This window comes from Leopardus geoffroyi, chromosome C1 (genome assembly GCF_018350155.1).
Source record: "Leopardus geoffroyi isolate Oge1 chromosome C1, O.geoffroyi_Oge1_pat1.0, whole genome shotgun sequence".
Lineage (NCBI taxonomy): Eukaryota > Metazoa > Chordata > Mammalia > Carnivora > Felidae > Leopardus > Leopardus geoffroyi.
In genome coordinates, this window is record NC_059328.1 from 32,075,651 (window position 1) to 32,095,912 (window position 20,262).

A 20,262-nucleotide genomic window follows, 5' to 3' on the forward strand; every position below is an offset into this window, starting at 1 on the left:
CTTAATCCATCTTTATTATTTATTTTCCACAGATATCCAAGAAAGTGAAGCACTTTAAAAATAATGAGAACATGTGAAATATACTTTTTAAAACAATGTTTTTACAAGACATTATACAAAATATAATGGACTTCCAGTTTCAAAGTCCTTTATAATTTTTTTTTTTTTTTTTAAAGAGAGAGAGAGTGTGTGCACAGGAGCGCAGGGAAGGGGTAGAGGGAAAGGGAGAGAGAGAGAATCTTAAGCAGGTTCCACACCCAGTGAGAAGCCCAATGTGGGGCTTGATCTCACAACCCTGAGATCATGACTTGAGCTAAAATCAAGAGTCAAACACTTAATCAAATGAGCCACCCAGGCACCCCCAAAGTTCTTTATAACTTTCAATGCTAACTGACCGACACACTATCTTATTTGTATTACATTATTTGTGTACATCTTTTAGAGTTCTTTTAATGCTGTAATTCCCTTGAAATTAGGATCCATATCTGATTCATTTCTACATTTTTTATAATAATACTTTGAATGGTAGTTTAGTGAATGTTTACTTAAGGAAACAATGTGATCTTCACAAAAGATATGCAAGGTGACTAGGACACCTGTTCACATTATTCTTTTTTTTTTTTTTTTTTTTAATTTTTTTTTTCAACGTTTATTTATTTTTGGGACAGAGAGAGACAGAGCATGAATGGGGGAGGGGCAGAGAGAGAGGGAAACACAGAATAGGAAGCAGGCTCCAGGCTCTGAGCCATCAGCCCAGAGCCTGACGCGGGGCTCGAACTCACGGACCGCGAGATCGTGACCTGGCTGAAGTCGGACGCTTAACCGACTGCGCCACCCAGGCGCCCCCACATTATTCTTATTAAACACTTGAAGAAACAGAGGCAGAGTAAACTCTGATCCTATGTTTTAGCTAAAAAGCTCCTTTTTTGAACTAGGGTTCCAGTCTTTTCTTACTGCACCAATGACTCAAAAAAGACATTAAACCTGATTCTCGAACTCGGAGTCTGGCAGGATGTCCAAAGGAAAAAGCTTTAGTTATGTTATTTTTTAAGTGCTGAGAAATGCTGAAAGATGGATCCTAATGTAAGTAACAAAGGTTTGTAAACCTCTTGATTTCTTTATTAGGACCATGATAGAAACAAAACCGAAGTGCTTCTTGAAAATTCTAAACTTGGTTATAAGTTACCTAAAACTCAACAAAACCAGAAGTTGATATATAACAGCTAACATTTATACTCCGCTCTTTGGGGCAATTCTATGTATACGTGTTATTTCATATGACTTTCCATAATACACAGTGAGAGATTATTATTACTCCCACTTCACAGATGAGGAAATTTCAGAGTTAGAGAGTTAGCAGGTGACTGAACAGGGATTTGAAACAACCTAGGTCATGCTCTTTGCAGTATACTATGTTGTTGCTTGCTTGCACAAAACTAGTCAATAGCTTTCTAACTGGTCTCTCTCTACCTCCACTCTGTCATGTGCGTGGCAACTGGCGTAATCCCTTTAAAATAAGAATTCCATCGGGGCACCTAGGTGGCTCAGTCGGTTAAGCATCCGACTTTGGCTCAGGTCATGATCTCGCAGTCCATGAGTTCAAGCCCCACATCAGGATCTGTGCTGACAGCTCAGAGCCTGAAGCCTGTTTCAGATTCTGTGTCTCCCTCTCTCTCTCTCTGCCCCTCCCCCACTCACACTCTGTCTCTCTGTCTCTGAGAAATGAATAAACCTTAAAAAAAAAGTTTTTTATAAGAATTTCATCATGTTGCTTCTCTGCTTGAAATCCTTCAATGGAGCCATGTAGCCTGTAGAATGAAAAGCACCAAAGTCCTTGGCATTGCATACATAGCCTTTCAAATCCTAAATTCTTCAAGATTTGGCCTCTGACTACTTCTCTAGCTTCATCTAACCATCTTCTCCTTCCCTTTACCTTCTTCCCTTAAGTTATTCTAAATGACCTGCAGTCCCTCAACTCATCTGCAAGTCCCTTTTCCCATTATACACACAACTTGTCAACTTAACAACCCATCCTTCAAAATTTAACTCAGCAATCAATGACTCTCTTCTTCCTCAGTACTCTTAGCTCTTTTCCCTAGATGATCATTTTCCTTTTTCTTCTATGTTTATATCTGGCTCGTATTTGCAGCGTTTAAATGCTGTATTACAGTTATTTGTACAATTATTTGTACATACCTTTCCTGCCTATTTGATGGAGAATCCCTAAGGGATGTCTTAGTCACCTTTACATCCCTAGGGTCTAATACAGTGCCTGACAGTAGCAGGCATCAGATACATACATGTTTGTTGAGCTGAGTTCAAATAAACTCATTTAGGAAGGACACAAATGTTAACACAGGATTTGGATTTTGCAAAATATAAATAAAGGGGGAAAAAATAAGCCTTAAACTCTGTATAACAGAATTGTGCATAACAATGGCAACTGCCCTGAAGGTCCCTGCTAGTACTCTGTGCCCCAGCTGGGCCTCCAGAAGGTTCATTACTTTCATATTATCACTGTGGCAATTTATTAATGAGCTCAACACAAGCAAGACAAATTGAAATGACAGTCCTGGCAGCTAACATCTCTTATTTATCACTAGAGCTAGTCTCTCACTAGCAGGGCCATGGATAAGCCTTCTTCAATGCAAAACAATATTTACAGAGTATCTTCTAAGAGACCTACAAACACTGTGGTTGGCACTAAGGGGAATCCAAAAAAGTGTAGGTCCTCATTAGGATGAGAAAAGAATGTGTTCTCGAAAAATAACTCAAAACTGAAAATCATAGATATCCATTAGAAGTGATGGTAAAGGACTCATGTAATTCATCATTTATGGGTCAATTACCTCTCTAAGGGCTAATTGAAGTACCACTGGGGTTCCTCGTGCTTCACCCTGACAGAGGCAGTGTGCATGAGAAAGAAACCAAGAACCAGTATTAGGCATTCTGGCAGAAGGAAGGTTCTGAAAACTAAAGCCACCACCCCTCCAAAAGTTTGAAGGCTTTTTGGTACCACAGCATTCCTACCAATGGTTTCAAGTTGCTCTCCTGAGATAAAACAAAGGCAAATCATAAGCTGTTAACATAGAAGAGTAAACTTTAAGTGCAACTAGACATAAATATGGTTTCAAAAAGATAAAGAGCCTGGGTGGCTCAGTCAGGTAAGCATCTGCCTCTTGCTTTCAGCTCAGGTCATGATCTCAACTGTGCGTGAGTTCAGGCCCCATGTGGGGCTCTGCCCTGACGGTGCAGAGCCTGCTTGGGACTCTCTCTCTCTCTCCCTCTCTCTCTGCCGCTCCCCAACTCACGCTGTCTCTGTCTCTCTCCCTCTCTCAAAAATAAATAAACGTTAAAAACAATTGAAAAAAGAAAAGATAAACGGAAGTAGCAAGAAACCCCGCGGATACGGGCAGATACTACACACACACCATCTTTCACTGGTGAGTCTAGTCTTTCCACGGAACCCCGATTGGACATCTTCGGGCTACCATAACAAAGTACACCAACTGGATGTAATAAGCAAAAGAAATCTATTCTCTCACAGTTCTAGAGGCTAGATGTCTGAAATCAGGGTGTTGGGTGTTGGCAGAGTCAATGCTCTCTCTGAAGCCTGCAGGTAAAGATGCCTCCTTGCCTCTTTCAGCTTCTGGTAGCCTCAGAAAACTAATAGATTTGGGTCCTGACAGGAGGGGGGTCCTGTTCTAACAAATAGTTAGAAATGAGAAAGTGGCTTTGGAATTGGGTAATGGATAGAGGCTTAATAGAAAAAAAAACAACAACCTAGTTTGCCTTGGAGATGTTTAGTAGAAATATGAACATTAAAGATACTTCTGGTGAGGTGCTAGAAATGATGAACATGTGATTGGACATTGGAGGAAAAGCAATTCTTGTTACAAAGTGGCAGAAAACTTGTCTGAATTGCGTTTAGTCATTGGGTAAACTCTTGTAAGTGATAAACCTGGATATTTAGCTGAGAAAATTTGCGAAGTGTTGAAGTGTGGCCTAGTTTCTCCTTGGTGCTTATAGTAAAATATGAGCAAAGATAAACTGAGGAATGAACTGTTAAGCAAGAAGGAACCAGCACTTGATGATTTGGAAAATTCTCTGCCTAACCAGACTACATGCTCTGGAAATAGGGCCAAGGGTGTGGTGTGGCTGGACAATCCTTTGCCTGTGACTCATAGATACAATCAACCATCTAGCTATTCCATAGCTAGGAACAGAGATATGGTTATCCAGGAAAGATTTGGACTCTCTTATCAGATGGTTTGAATCCTCATGAACTGCATGAAAGCCTGACAAGGTTTTTGAGAATTTATACCAGCAGAATATACCAGTCTGGATGGAAGGGAACAAAGACTGAACAAAATGAATGACACCAAGGGCAAAGCCACAGATGCAGAAGCCTGGGCCAATGGAACCCTCGAGGTGTGAAAGGGTGGGGCTGCCCTATTAGGCCAGAGGACAGAGCACCTGGTCACGGAGGACTATTGTCAGGCCTCGAAATCTAATGGAATCTGCCCTGATTGTGAATTAGACCAGTGACCCTTTTATTCCCTCTATTTGCTCCCCTTTGTAATGGAAGTATCTTTCCTACAGTTGTCCTACCTTGTATCTTGGAAGCAGGTAACTTGTTTTCTATGTTTCACAGGTACACAGATGGAGAATTTCGTATCAGGATGGACCATACCAGGGTCTCGCATGTACCTGATTTAGAAAATGTGATTTGGGACTTTGAGTTGACTGTATTTATATGAGATTCTGGACTTAAGAGTTATTGCTGAAATGGGTTAAAACTTTGGAAGGATATTGGGGTGGAGCGAATGCATCCTGCACAATGGAAGGTCATGAACTTTGAGGGGCCAGAGGGTGGACTGTTATGTGTTAAATTCACCGTTCATGTTATGGGTTGGATTCACCAAATTATGTACTCTTGGTACCTCTGAATATGACAATATTTGGAAATTGTAGATATAGTTAAGCTAAATGAGGTCACAGGGTAAGCCCTCATCCAATAGGACTGGTGTCCCTATAAGAAGAGGAAAACAACATGTGGAGACAGACACACGCAGGGAGAACACCACATGATGACAGGCAGAGATTGGGGTGATGGAGCTGCAAGTCAAGGAATGTCAAGGATCGACAGCCACCGCAAGCTAGGAAGAGACTGTATTCAGTCTCAGAGGGAGCATGGCCCAGCTGACACCTTGATTTTAGAGTTCTACCCTCCAGACTGTGAGACAATAAATTTCCATTGTTATAAATCACCCTTTTGTGGTATTTTGTTACAGCAGTCCTAAGAAACTGAAGATACTTAGTACTAACTTATATTCAAGACTTACTATATACAAGGTACTGTGTTAAGTGTCTTGTACCTCATGAGGAAAAGAAATAAAATAACTTTCTATACACTACTCTTAACCATTATACTAAACTTTCTCTCAAGTACCATATGCTGTGTAATAATTTGATCTTTGTCCTAAGTTCTTGGCATAGAACTTCTAGTAAAAGGCGAAAGATTTATGCGATCTGAAGAGAAACCAGAGTATTGGCACAGAACTTCTAAAACCCCTGGAATTTTCCAAGTGACAGGGATATCTTTGTTATTCATAAGCCCCTTGGATCACACATGAGTGTGTGCTAATGAGATGACTCAGGATGGGGGCTGGGTGCCAGAAAGATCAATCACTGGATTAGAGGACTGGGGCTGTGGGCCAGCCCACCTTCGGGGTCTATGTAAAAATGCCCCAATCAACACTGTGAACACTGATGCTCAGCAGAACTTGCTAACTGGTAAACACATCAATGTGCCAGGAGGATGCCCTGATTCCCTGGAGAGAGGGCATGGAAGCTCTGTTTGGGATTCTTCCAGACCTCACCCTACAGGTCTCTTCGTTTGGCTATACCTGATTTGTATCTTTTATAATAGGCCTATAATCATAAGTATGGCCCTTTCCTGAGTTCTGAGTTGCTCTAGTGAACTACTGAACCTGAGAGGGAGGTCACAGGAACCATCAGATTTGCAGCCTGTTGGTTAGAAGTGTTGGTGGCCTGAGGACCCTCACCTGAGGTTGGATCTGAAGCGGGGGCAGTCTTGTCGGGAACCATGTTCCCTTAAGTCTACGCGATCTGACACTAACTCCGGGTGGTTAGCGACAGAACTGAATTGGATTATACCACGTGGTGTCAGAACAGTTGGGTTAAAACAGAACACCATAACCGAATCCTATGGTGGCCTGGTATACCCGACAGTGACCAGTGACAGAAAACAGAAAATATGCTATATAAGAAAAAAGTCATTTTATCTTTTAGCTATTTGACTTTCATATATTATTCCTTCATACATCATATATCAATCAACACTCTTAAGCTTTTTTCTCATATGCAAAATCAGGCTTTTCATTATTTCACTTGAGAAATACTAATTTTGAGCTGATGTGTAAAGAAAGGCATGTCCACGAGGGAAGCGTTGGGGCATTTGCTAGGTATCTGGGGATTGAGGCTCATTTGTTCATGCAAGGCAACGACACAGTCCTCAGCTGGAGGACTCCTTGCCCGACTCAGTCACTCCTCACTGACCTCACAGAGTGGAAGGCACCACCGGGTTGTGGACAGGCAGCAGTTGGGGGATGTCGCAAGGGGGTGTGTACATGTGTTTGGAGGGACTGCTTCCAACTCCTTAACTCATGAAATAACAATAGTTAATTTCCCCCCAAATGTTTTTATATGAACTAATTAAGCCTTATAAGTAATTAAAATACAACGTGACTTTAAATGAGCCAATTTAAAATCAACATGTGCCATAACTGATTCAAGTAAGAATCTATTTTGGCGGTGGTAATTTTTTATATGTGTCCTTTCAAACTAGACTCTAAGCTCTGTGAAAGCAGGAACTACATAGCTGTCTCCATCTCAAAGCCCAGCTTACTTGGATATGAAAAAAGGGGCAGGTTGAGGGCATACAATTTGTTAACAAATGTTCATGTGACTTCTAAATGCCAAGTTCGTATTAGAGGCTAGGAATACAGGAAGAAAAGATGGTCATTTTTGATAAGAGCTCATAATTTAAAGGAGTACAAAATAAAAGTTCACGTCTTCTTACTGGAACTTTCTTTGCGCTATTTTTTTGGAAATCTGAACAAAGTAAACTGGTATGTAAGAAGAAAAGGAGGCCATGAAACACAGTCATTCCCTTTCTGATGCCATCTCAACATGGGCTGGAGTCAGGCCTACTTCATCAACTTTTGGTGCAGTAGGCATAGCTGCAGCCTTGTCAAGACAAACATGGAGTAAATTCTGCATCTGATGCTTCACAGACCTGTGGCCTTAGGTAAATTAATCTCCTTACCCTCACCTTCTTCAACTGTCACACGAGGATGGATAAGGTCATTTGTTGGCCAACACTGCAGATTAAACAAACAATGTGCCTGCCCTTCCTCACAGTACTAAATAAATGGTAATCATTAGAATTATCATCATCAATACCGTTATTTCAAAATTCAACAGGCCAGGCAGCTACAAAAGGACATATATTGCTTGATTCCTCTTATATGAGGTTCCCAGAGTTTAAATTCATAGAGGCAGAAAGTAGAATGGTAGTTGCTGGGGACAGGCAAGGAAGAGGTGTGGGGAGTTATTTTTTCTGGGTACAGAGTTTCAGTTGGGGAAGCCGAAAAAGTTCCGCAGATGGATGGTGGTGATAGTTGCCCAACAAATGAACGTACTTAATGCCACACAACTGTATATTAGGTACTTTTTTATGAATTATTTTAATTTGCACAATAAACCTAATGATACCAGTATTATCATTCTTCCCATTTCAGAGGGGACTAAGCTGAGGTACAAAGATTTTTAACTCCTCTGAAGTCAAGAAGCTGATGACAAATAGCTGATAAAAATTTTTCTGGGGTTCACCTGCACTTTCCTACTACATTTTCTACTTCATTTGGTTCTCATGAGCTTGGGAGGTACAAATGGCAAACACTAGTATCCATGCATTACAAATGAAGAAAATGAGACTCGGAGAGTTTAAATAACTGGTGATGGTTATACAGCTAGTAAGTGCTAGATCCAGGATTAGAATATCTAGATTATGTGGCTTCAAATCTTGTACTTTTTCCATAGGCCAAATAGTCTTTCTTGCCAATAAGAGATCACTTAAAGGTCACTCATAAAACTGAAAGAACAAATTCAATGAAGAGAAAACAAAAAAAAAGTGCTATTTAAAAAGTCAGATTCCAAACTTTTCAATTAAACCAGTTTCAAGGCTAATTCAATTTTAACCTCCTTCTCTGTATACCTCCCACCTTCTGCCTCAGAGCTTCAAAGCACGTCCACATAAGGTATCTGGCCAGGAGGCTCATTATTTGTATTTTTTAAGACACATATCAACCCTTATTCTATACATCATATTCGACATCCAGGAATTGGTTCGCTAGTGAGGCAAAAATCATCCAGCTTGTCCAAGACCAAATTAAAAGCTTCTCTGTCTGACATATGTGCCAAATATTGATGACTTTCCCAATTTATCCAATCAATACTTATTGAATACTCTATGTGTCAGTCCCTGGGCTAGAGATATAAGGGTGAATAGGATGTAAACCATGTTAATTTAGATGTGGAGACAGATAAGCAAACACATTACAACAGAATGTAATATGTAGCTATTATAGGTACGTGAAAAGTGGAGACCAATTTTGCTTAAAGGAGTTGAGGGGCGCCTGGGTGGCTTCAGTCAGTTAAGCGTCTGACTTTGGCTCAGGTTGTGATCTCGTGGTTCATGGGTTCGAGACCCGCCCATGTCCGGGCTCTGTGCTGACAGCTCGGAGCCTGGAGCCTGCTTCGGATTCTGTGTCTCCCTCTCTCTCTGCCCCTCCCCTGCTCACGCTGTGTGTGTCTCTCAAAAATAAATAAAAACATAAAAAAAAAAAAAATACAGCTCCTTCAACACATGTACTTTAATAGGAAGCACTGCCCTAGAGGTTCCAAAATGATAAGATTTGTAATTTAGAAAGTTAGAACAATAATTCTAGTGACTGTTTAGAGGAGGAAGACCAATTGGCAAATATAAAGCATAAATAATATTACAAAACAGAACATTTCAGATGACCTAAGAATTACCTGCGTAAATGTTAAACATCTGGCAAATAAATAAGGACATTTAAATTCACAGAAAAGGAAGATCTCTACAAGCTAAAGTAGTCAAGGAAGTCTCAGACATGGTAGGAGATTTTCAGAGAAAGACCTTAAGCCATCAATTTCCAGACCTAAATTCATTAAGTCAACAGATTTTAGTATTATTTATTACACATGAAGTGTTACTTGCTGAAACACCTACTCCATATTAGGTACTGGGGATGCAATACTGAACATAAGGTGTGACCCCTGCCATCATGACAAATACTAGTCCACCAAAAAAAATACAGATAGAGGTGTCATTTGGAACTAAAACAAGTACTACAAAAGAAAGTCACATGGTACCATGGAGACTAAGCAGATTCTCGGAAATGAAAGTAGTATACCCTAAAGAAGTGATGTCTTAGTTGAAATCTGAAGAACACATGGAAATTAACCGGAAAAGAAGGGGAAAGAGCATTCCAGACAGAGGGAACAGGCATGAGAAAAACATGCGAGGTGAGACGGGGCATCGACAGTCCACAGAATAGAAACAAAGAAAGTAGAACTAATATACAGAAAGCAAAGCAAGGTGAAAAGAGGTCACAAAGGTAGATGGGCTAAATCATTACAAGTTCTATAAACGACAACATAGAGGAATCTTGAAGACATCATGCTAAATGAAATAAGTCAGTCATAAAGGACAAATACTATATGATTCCTCTCATATGAGGTACCTGGAACAGGCAAAATACGTACTCTGTCATAGGGACAGAAAGTAGGATGGTGGTTGGAGGGGACGGAGGGAGAGAGAAATGGGCAGTTACTGTTTAGTGAGTACAGGGTTTCAGTTTTGCAAGATCAAAAAAGTTCTGGAAATGGATGGTGCTGAAGGTTGCACAACGTGAATATACATAATGCCAATGAATTGTACAATTAAAAATGGTAAAAACGATAAATTGTTACATATATTTTACCATAATTTTAAAAAGTTATTTTTTAAAAGTTCTATAAGCTACATTAAGATCAACGGGAAGCATGTGAAGAATTTAAATATTGTTGGGGCACCTGGGTGGCTCAGTCAGTTGAGTGGCTGACTTTGACTCAGGTCATGATCTCACGGTTCGTGGGTTTGAGCCCCACATTGGGCTCTGTGCTGTCAGAGCAGAGCCTGCTTTGGATCCTCTGACACTGTCTCTTTCTGACCCTCCCCTGCTTGCTCGCACACTCTCTCTCAAATGAATAAACATTAAAAAAAATAATTTAAATACAGTATAATTATCAGACTTCAAGTTTTTATTTTTATGATTTCAAGTCTTTAAAACATTAACCCTGGAAACAACATGGGAAATGTTTAACGGGATTGTTTAATGTTTAAAGGATTAACGGGAGCCAGAACAGTTTAGGCAGAGTAGTTAGGTTACAATTGTAGTAATTCAGGGGAAAGAGGGCAGAAGCTTGGACCAAGATGGTGGCAACAAAGAGTCACTCATTCATTCAACAAATATTTAATGAATGCCATTATATGCCATGCACTGTGATAGATGTTAAATATAGGACTGGCAAGATCCCACACCTGTGGAACTTATAAACAAACAAATAAATAATTACCTTTTGTGATTAAGTGCTAAAACAGAAATAAACAGTGACTGTGGAAGGGAAGTCAGGGAGGCTATCTCTGGGGATGTGGTTTCACGCTGAGAAAGAACTAACCAAGCATCAGGGGAAGACTTCCCAGACAGAGAAAACAGCATGTGCAAAAAGTCTCAGAGATAGGAAAGAGCTTCATATATTTAAGGAACAAAAAAGGTGCCAGTGTGACTGGAATTTAGCTAGGGGATGGTAGCACCAGGTGAGTCTGGCTAAGAAAGTAGCCTCTGTATCATGTAGATTGCAGGAAAAATATTGTTTGTATTTTCAGCTCAATGGGAAGCCACCGAAAGATCTTAGGCGAAGAGATGGCATGATCTGTGGTGACTATATTGATGGAGGTGGGGGCACATGTAAAAGTAGAAGCATGAAAACTACTTACGGGGTTAATATGATGGTCCAAAAGAATTATGGTGCCCTACACTAGAACAAAAGATACAGCTGGAAAGACTCATAAGATATTTAGGATACAGACCTAATGGGTATTAGCAATGAACTGTAAATGGAGAAAAAGTCGTTTCAGAAATGAGTGCCAGTGTTTAGGCCAAGGCAAACAGATGAGTTTGGAGGATATTCACTGAAATAGGCAACAATGGGCAAGCATCACAATCATCTAGAGAGCTTTTTAAAAATACGAATTCCTATGTTCCATTTCCTTGGAAATCCTAATTCAATCTTTTTTTTTTTTTTTTTTTTTTTTTTTTTTTTGAGGTGGGGTGGTGTACATGGGGATTTTTAACTTAAAAACCTTTCCAGGTAGTCAGCAAGGTTTGGGAATCACCGCTGTAGACACAGTTAACCAGAGTTGGTTTCTATTGCTTGCAATCCCATGTACCCTTACGATACGGAAACCAGTATGTGGTAGAGGGGTCCCTAAAATGTAGAACTGACTGGATTATGGTTAGGAACAGAACAGTACAGACCTCTATTTCATGCCAAGAGGTTGGCCATCCCTATGTGGTATGAGAAAGGTGATCACACTGTGGTCTGTTTTGTATCAGGACTCACTACTACGGAGGTACATTGCAAAGAGATGTAGTAGGGAAAATGCAGGATGTGATGTGTATTGGCCACATAGGTAGCCTTTAATCAGTTCCTACAAAAAAGAAATTGCTGGGGCACCCGGGTGACTCAGTTAAACATTTGACTTCGGCTCAGGTCATGATCTCACGGTTTGTGGGTTTGAGCCTTGCGTCGGGCTCTGTGTTGACAGCTCAGAGCCTGGAGCCTGCTTCAGATTCTGTCTTCCTTTCTCTCTGCCCCTCCCCGACTCATGTTCTGTCTCTCTCTCTCTCTCTCTCAAAAATAAACAAACATTAAAAAAAAATTGCTTAATATGAAACAGGGGAGATACTCAAAATCCTGAATAGCCTGTAAGGCCATACCAGTGCATAATGGAGAACATGAATCCTGAGTTAAGCTGGTCAATCTGAAAACACTGGGTATAAAACAGGGCTTTTCTAAAAAAGTTTCACTCTGCCCAGGGCCAGCACAGGAGACTTGCTGAGTTGGAAAATTACACAGGGCTAAACATGGTACAAGTAAAGGCAGAAAGGCAGGACCTACAACTATGGATGAGACTGAGACATACCAGAGTCTTGATTCCCCTATGGTCCTTTCAAGCACCTCTGTTATGCATTCCTTGCCTGATAAAGTTGGGAAACAATCTAGAAGCAAGAAGAAGTTTATTAATAACTCCCTTCACCAGGTTTTATTTCAAATTAAATGAGCCAATAAATTCCTTTTTTGCTTCAATCCATTTATATTGAGTTTCTGTTCTTTATAACCAAGAAGTATAAATATAGTACCAACATTTTAAAAAATTAGAGCACTGATTTTTTTTTTCCCAAAAGGATCACCAGAGGCACTACACCAAATCTACTGAAACAGAATCTCTAAGTCAAGGTATCTGTATTCTTTTTTTATTATTTTTTTAAATGTTTATTTTTGAGAGAGAGAGAGAGAGAGCATGAGCAGGGGAGGGGCAGAGAGGGAGACACAGAATCCGAAGCAGGCTCCAGGCTCTAAGCTTTCAGCACAGAGCCCAACGCAGGGCTCGAACTCACAAACTTAAAGATCATGACCTGAGCCGAAGTCGGATGCCCAACCGACAGAGCCACCAAGGCACCCCAAGGTATCTATATTCTTAATGTGTGTTCCAGATGATCTAGCAAATTGGGGAAACAAAAGTCTGGCTGTCTCCTTCCATACTGATGAAATGGTAATTGTTATTTCCCAGTAATACAGAGAAAAAACATTATAATGACATTTACGAGCCCACCACCATACCAGAATCTACCATAGTATGCATACAAAGGGGCATGAAAAGTGTGAGACGCTGCCTTGCCTACCAGGTCTTGTGACCTTCAATTCCTAAAAAAGGCAAGACCTACAAATACACCAGGGATTGCTAAACCTGTCTGATAAATAGAATAAAGTATCTTTTTGGTAGCTTAGGAGTAAAAGACGTGGGATTTAAACCCCTACCCATCAAACAACAAATCTATTTCCAAAATATGGTCAGTGTAAAATACATTTCCCTCTTAATATAACACAAAGGAGCACAAAAAAGAAAAAAAAATATGTGCAATGAAAATAGTCCATTAATTCAAATTTGGATTTAATCAACATGTATTTGAGCACTTACTATGTAAACATTTACTATATTAGGCACCTAAATACAGGTTTTCATTGATAACTAATAATCAGAAACACCAGCAAATTAGTAAATTGTCTGAACTGACATTTCTCTTTTCAGCCTAATGGTTTATTTAAATACCATCATTAAGGATTTTAACATATCAAAAGAAAATTGTTAGTGTTGAAAATAAGGAAGTTAACAAAAACATTTTACCAAATTCAAACAGCAGTTCTTAAAAAGACAACTTTGACACTTAAGTGTCCAGGTTAGCATAAAAAACAAAATCTATTCACTGTTAAGGCAGCTAATAGAATTCAGGCCAAACAACCAATCCTTGTTTATTCACTAAATTGCATTAAGTAATTAAGTTGGAGTTGTGGAAATCTGAGGGATCACAGTTGGATCATTTGGAGAGTAAATTCTGGAGCAAGAAAGAAGCAAGAGAATTTCTGGCTCTACTGGTATTTGTTTAGTAATATTTTCTAAGCTTTCTATAGAAAGAGGATATCTAGGGTCAATAATAACTATTTACAGAATACTTCCTTGAAGATCAATTTCTATAAATGGTTTCCTTTATTTCTATTTTTTTAAAAAGTGTATTTATTTATTTTGAGACAGAGACAGAGAAAGCAAGCAGGGGAGGGGCAAAGAAAGGGAGAGAGAGAATTCCAAGCAGGCTCTGCACTGTCAGCATGAGCCCAATGCGGGGCTCAAACTCACAAACTGTGAGCTCATGACCTGAGCCGAAACCGAGTCAGATGCTTGACCGACTGAGCCACCCAGGCACCCCTAAATGGTTTCCTTTAAATGTAGGCACAACTACAACTGATGATGAAAATATACTTAGTAGAAGACCTATAAACTCTGTGATTAAGAGACTTCTCGCAAAGTTTATTCTTGAGAAATGAAATCCAAGACTTCTAGTGTATGTGCTGCTGAAGCGAGCACTTAAATCCCGGATTTCTAAATTAATATCACTCCAAGAGTCATATCAACCTTTCAAAGCATTTGTATAAAAAATAACTACACAACTCATATATAATGGCAACAGGCATTAGCACTATTTTAGTGTCGCACAAAGAGCCCAAATAAAATACCATTCCTATACGAACAGAATCACTTTTGTTCAGAAGCAAATATGGGAACTCAGCTACAAAAATCCTACCAAATAATGGTATGGTGCTTTCAATTAACAGGCAATATCATGTGGGAAGAACCTTTTACATTTGTCTGAGTCCTCTCTGTCGAGAGTAGAATTTGGTGTATTTTTGTCATCTACAGGTGGAAGGCACTGAGGTGAAAAGAGTTTACACGGATAGTGGGTATCTCTGACCAGCAAGGTGGGGAGAAGACTGGAAATACTGCCGGGAAGAGCACACAGAGGGCTTACACTGCACAGCAGACCTCCCTTAGTCGTGGTTTCAGTTAAAAAGAAGAAAACGAAAAGGAGGGGTGAATGGGTGGCTCAGGCAATTAAGCGTCTGACTGTTGATTTCAGCTCAGGTCGTAATCTCACAGTTTGTGAGTTCAAGCCCCATGTCCGGCTCTGCGCTGGCAATGCTGCTGGAGTCTGCTTGTGATTCTCTCTCCCTCTCTCTCTCTGCCCCTCCCCTTCTCTCTCTCAAAATCAATAAATAAACTTAGAGGAAAAAAAAGAGTCAATGCTTTTGTCTTGCCTCCTGTACAGTGTCTGTAACACTGCTTGGGGGAGTGTACAGGTGAAACGCAAAGGGCTCTATGGTTGAAGTCAGGCTGGTCTTAGTTTGAAATTGAGTTCTATCACTTATACATTATACGATTTTGGCCAGGTATCTTTAAATCTCCGTTTGTTTATGTATAAAGTGGAGTTAATAATACCTGTATGCATGTAGGTGCAAATAATATATATCTGCATGTTGCAATGTATCTAAAAAATACTCAAGTTATTCCCTTTCTTAGTACGGTATGTTACACAAAGTAAGTATGCTTTAAATACATTCTGGAAAAAAGCAAGATATGTATAAATAAACATAGGAGATGCTATGTTGTTACTTTTATATTGGATAAATAAATTCTGAAACAATTTCACATGCCTTTATGTTTTTTTAGGTAGTTAATATGTGCCTGACATAAAGAAGCCACTCAAATGGTGATTCTTCCACTAGGTTTTTTGGACCAAAAGTCAAGAGAATGAAATTCCAGTTTTATGAGCTGGACAAACCACATCCCTTCTTTAAGCCTCAATTTCTTCATTGAATATTTAACCTAATAGTCCTGGAACCTATGCACTGGAAGAAATCTTAGAGATCACTGACTGCACCCCCTTGCCTAAATCACAGAGTGAGGTGCAGACTGGGACTTGACTGGGAATCTCGACCACCAAGCCACAATTCTTTCCACAAACCATATGGTCTCTTTTACCTTCCTGTCTATGAAATATTGAAGACTGAAGTACTGATCTTTAGAATATCATCCATTTCTGGAAATCCACTAAATCAACAATATCCTTCGTTCTACCTTTATTAAAACCAGAAAATAAAGAAGAATAAACAAAACTGTCCACATTAATCCCAGTCAGCGTGTTAGGGAAACTATGATACAGACAGCAGAGGATTAAAATTTTCAATTGTGTTGATACATCAAATACTTAGGATCGATTTTCAATAGTCTCCCTGACTCCATCTTTTTCATTATTAAATAGAATTATAATTACTGGCACACAGAACTAGTAGAATCACTACTCTTCTGAGTTAGTCACATCTCTGTTATCTTGCTATCCCTTACTCTACCTTAGAGGACAATGCTGTATATATATTATATATATATATTATATATATATATATAATATATATATTATATATATAATATATATATACACACATATATATATGCATATATATGCATATATACATGTACTATATTATATACATGCTGTATATATATATAATATATATATTATATATGTATACATAATATATATATTTGTGTGTGTGTGTGTGTGTGTGAAGTGCTTATAGTGTAGTGAGTCAGTATAGCATACTGGCCAAGAGCACAGACTCTGGACTTGGACTGCCAGAGTTCAAATCCTAGTTGCACCAGTCGTTAGCCCCATGACCTTGGTCAGGTTACTAACTTTTATGTGCCTGTTTCCCCATCTGGGAGGATCACATGAGTTTATATGCATATTAAAATGCATAGTAGGGGCGCCTGGGTGGCACAGTCGGTTGAGCGTCCGACTTCAGCCAGGTCATGATCTCGCGGTCCGTGAGTTCGAGCCCTGCGTCAGGCTCTGGGCTGATGGCCCAGAGCCTGGAGCCTGTTTCCGATTCTGTGTCTCCCTCTCTCGCTGCCCCTCCCCCGTTCATGCTCTGTCTCTCTCTGTCCCAAAAATAAATAAACGTTGAAAAAAAAAATGCATAGTAAACAGTATACAGATATTTGCTATTATGTTGTCCCTCTTCTTTTTTTTTTAATTTTGTTTTTTTTTAAATTTACATCCAAATTAGTTAGCATACAGTGCAACAATGATTTCAGGAGTAGATTCCTTAGTGCCCCTTACCCAGTTAGCCCATTCCCCCCTCCCACAACCCCTCCAGTCACCCTCTTTGTTCTCCATGTTTAAGAGTCTCTTCTGTTTTGTCCCCCTCCCTGTTTTTCTTTTTGCTTCCCTTCCTTTGTGTTCACCTGTTTTTCTCTCTTGAAGTCCTCATATGAGTGAAGTCATACGATATTTATCTTTCTCTGACTAATTTCCCTTAGCATAATACCCTCCAGTTCCATCCACGTAGTTGCACATGTTGTCCCTCTTCTTAGTCTCCCCCTCCTTGCATTTCTTTGACCTCCACATATTCCTCCTGAGGGATTCAATTCACTCCAAGGGGCTTGACTTCTCTCTGGAAGGCCCTCATTTTTCTCCTCTCTACCTAGTGAATTCCTTCTCAGCTTCTAAGATGCAGTTTCAATGCCATTCTCAATATCTGAAGACTTTCCAAAGATCATCCTGCTCCTCCTGCCTCAGCACTCAGCTGTCCTTACCCTTGTGTTCCCACAGTCCTCTGAATGTATCCAAGTGAGAGCACAATTTACATTAGACTGAATGAGGTGGAGCCACTTGAAATTGCTCGTATTAGACCATTTAAGACCTATAAAAACAGCAATTTTACATGATTCATCATAATAACATCTCTTTATATTTCTAATACTCCCTACCTCCCTGCATTACACTCATAATGAGGGCTACATCTATTATTCTTTAAAAATACCCATATAGTATTTCAGATAGATACAAAGGTATAAGAATATACCACATAACCACATAACCATATAACCACAACCTAGTTGAAAAAGATAGCTACTAATACAGTAGTCTCCCTTAGCTGTGGGGGATGTGTTCTAAGACCCCCAGTGGATGCCTAAAACTGTGGATAGTACCAAACCCTATATATACTGTCTTTTCCTGTACATACATACCTATGATAAAGTTTAATTTAAAAATTAGGCACAAGAGATTAACAATAGTAACTAATAAAACAGAAAAATTATACTGTAATGACAGTTATGTGAGGGGCACCCAGGTGGCTCAGTCGGTTAAGCATCTGACTCTTGATTTCAGCTCAGGGCATGATCTCATGGTTCGTGAGTTGGAGCCCCGCATCAGGCTCTGCACTCTAAGTGCTGGATTCTCTCTCTTTCTCTCTCTGCCCCTCCCCCACTCACACTGTCTTTCTCCCTCTCTCTCTCAAAATAAATAAGTAAACTATAGAAAAGTTATGTGAATGTGGTCCCTTCCTCTCTCAAAATATCTTATTGTACTGCATTCACCCTTCTTTGCAGTGTGAGATGATAAAATCCCTGTGTGACGAGATGAAGTGAGGAGAATGATGGAGGCATTGTGATAGAGCTTTAGGCTACTACTGATCTGACCATACATCCATCAGAAGGAGGGTCCTCAATCAGCTTTCTGACTGTGGTTGACCATGGGTAACCAAAACAGGAGTTAAGGGAGGACTACTGTACGATGTAAGCTCCCCCGTGTGCTCTTCCCAGCATCCTTCCGGTCTTTTCTCCCTGCCCTGACATTCAGAGAAACCCACTATCCTTAATTTGATGTTTATTATAACCATGCAATTACTTAAACAATTATTGCTTAAGCATACTTCCCTAAATAATACGTACATGTTAAATGTTATGTAAACGTGTTCTGTCACTTGCTTTATTCACTCAACCTTTTCTTTTTCAGATTCACTCAAGTTACTAGATAGTTCTAGTCCACGTTCATTATTGTATAGAATTCCATTAGATAAATGTACTGTAATATTTTCATTCTTTTATTGATAGACATTTGGAGTAGTTTGAAATTTTTGCTATAATAACGCATTAATGTTTTAAAAGATTTTTCTAAATGTTTACTTTTCAAAGAGTGAGCACAGGTGCGCACGTGTGCACATGAGTGGGGGAGGGACACAGAGAGAAGGAGACAGAATTCAAAGCAGGCTCCATGCTGTCAGCACAAAGCCGTACATGGGGCTCAAACCCACAAAACGTGAGATCATGACCTGGGCCAAAGTCGGAGGCCCAGCTGACTGAGCCACCCAGGTGCCCCTTGCATGAATATTTTTGTGTATCTCTTCACGCATACATTGGAGAGTTTCTAAAGGGTACTGACCTAGGAGCAGAACTGTTGGACTACAGGTTATATGTACTTTAGTTTTACTAGACACTGACAAATTATTCTTTACCATGATTGTACAATTTCTATTCCCATCAAGAGTGTCCAAGAATTCCCTTAACTCCACATCCTGACAATATTTGGTATTACCAGACTTCTTAATTTTTGCCAATCTAATAGGTATGAAAAGACATCTCATTAGAGCTTTAATTTGCCTTTAATTATTGGTCAATGGGTAATAAATATTTAGGTTGCCTCATTTATGCCTTGTCATTTTTCTATGAATTTGTCTTTTTCTACTCTATTTGTAGGAATCCTTTATTATTACAGATTGTGATATTTGGCTGATACATGTACCACATAATATTCTTTAACTCTGTGGCTTGTCTTTGCATTTTAAAAATTATGGCATTCTTTTTTGTCACTGCACATAGCACACTGTCTGGCAGTTAGTAGACATAATTAAATATTTGTTGAATGAATGAATGAAAAACTGAACAAATACACATAGAGAAATTAGACATTTTTAAACTCCTGCATTCCCTTCATTTGGAATTATGACTCTCTATGCCTATTAGTCTTTATAAACTTTTATACTACCAAATTCACCTTTAAAATTCCTTTATTTTTATTTTTTAATATTTATTTATTTTTGAGAGAGAGAGAGAGCGAGCTTGAGCAGGGGAGAGGCAGAGAGAGAGGGAGACACAGAATCTGAGGCAGGCTCCAGGCTCTGAGCTGTCAGCACAGAGCCCAACGTAGGGCTTGAACTCCCGAACTGTGAGATCATGACCTGAGCCCAAGTCAAACGCTTAAATGACTGAGTCACCCAGGTGCCCAAAAAATTCATTTATTTTTTTAAAAAATCTAATCTGGTTTGTAGAGTTTCTGGCAGTCTCTTGAAGTAACTGTGGAGATAAGACAGAACACCAAAAAAACCAAGGTTGGGAGTCTAATATTCTAAATCATCTAAGACAAATGGTTGTCTGCTCTCTTGTTAAATATCTCCAAGAACAAGTATACTGGCTCTCATGTTTTCTATTATACTTTACAAGACATAAAAACAAAAATAGCCTTTATTTCTATCATGTTTGAATGCCCCTGAGGAAAGTCTACATAAGCATGAGTGTAAAGCAATTATAATAAATAACACTTGGAAATATGCTATAATATGCCAATGAGCAATAGACATAGCAATTAAAATGAA

General features: G+C 39.4%; 1 protein-coding gene across 18 annotated transcripts in view; it reads right to left on the reverse strand.

The window, feature by feature from the left end:
• SCMH1 (Scm polycomb group protein homolog 1) overlaps positions 1-20,262 on the reverse strand; it is a 189,090-nt gene that overhangs the window by 159,805 nt on the left and 9,023 nt on the right. For 11 of the 18 annotated variants that reach the window (XM_045476878.1, XM_045476880.1, XM_045476876.1 and 8 more), the window contains exon 2: positions 12,359-12,434. The exons of the other annotated variants lie outside the window; for them this stretch is intronic. The gene's annotated coding sequence lies outside the window, so the exon portion shown is untranslated. The remainder of the gene's footprint in view (positions 1-12,358; positions 12,435-20,262) is intronic. 18 annotated transcript variants of the gene reach the window in all.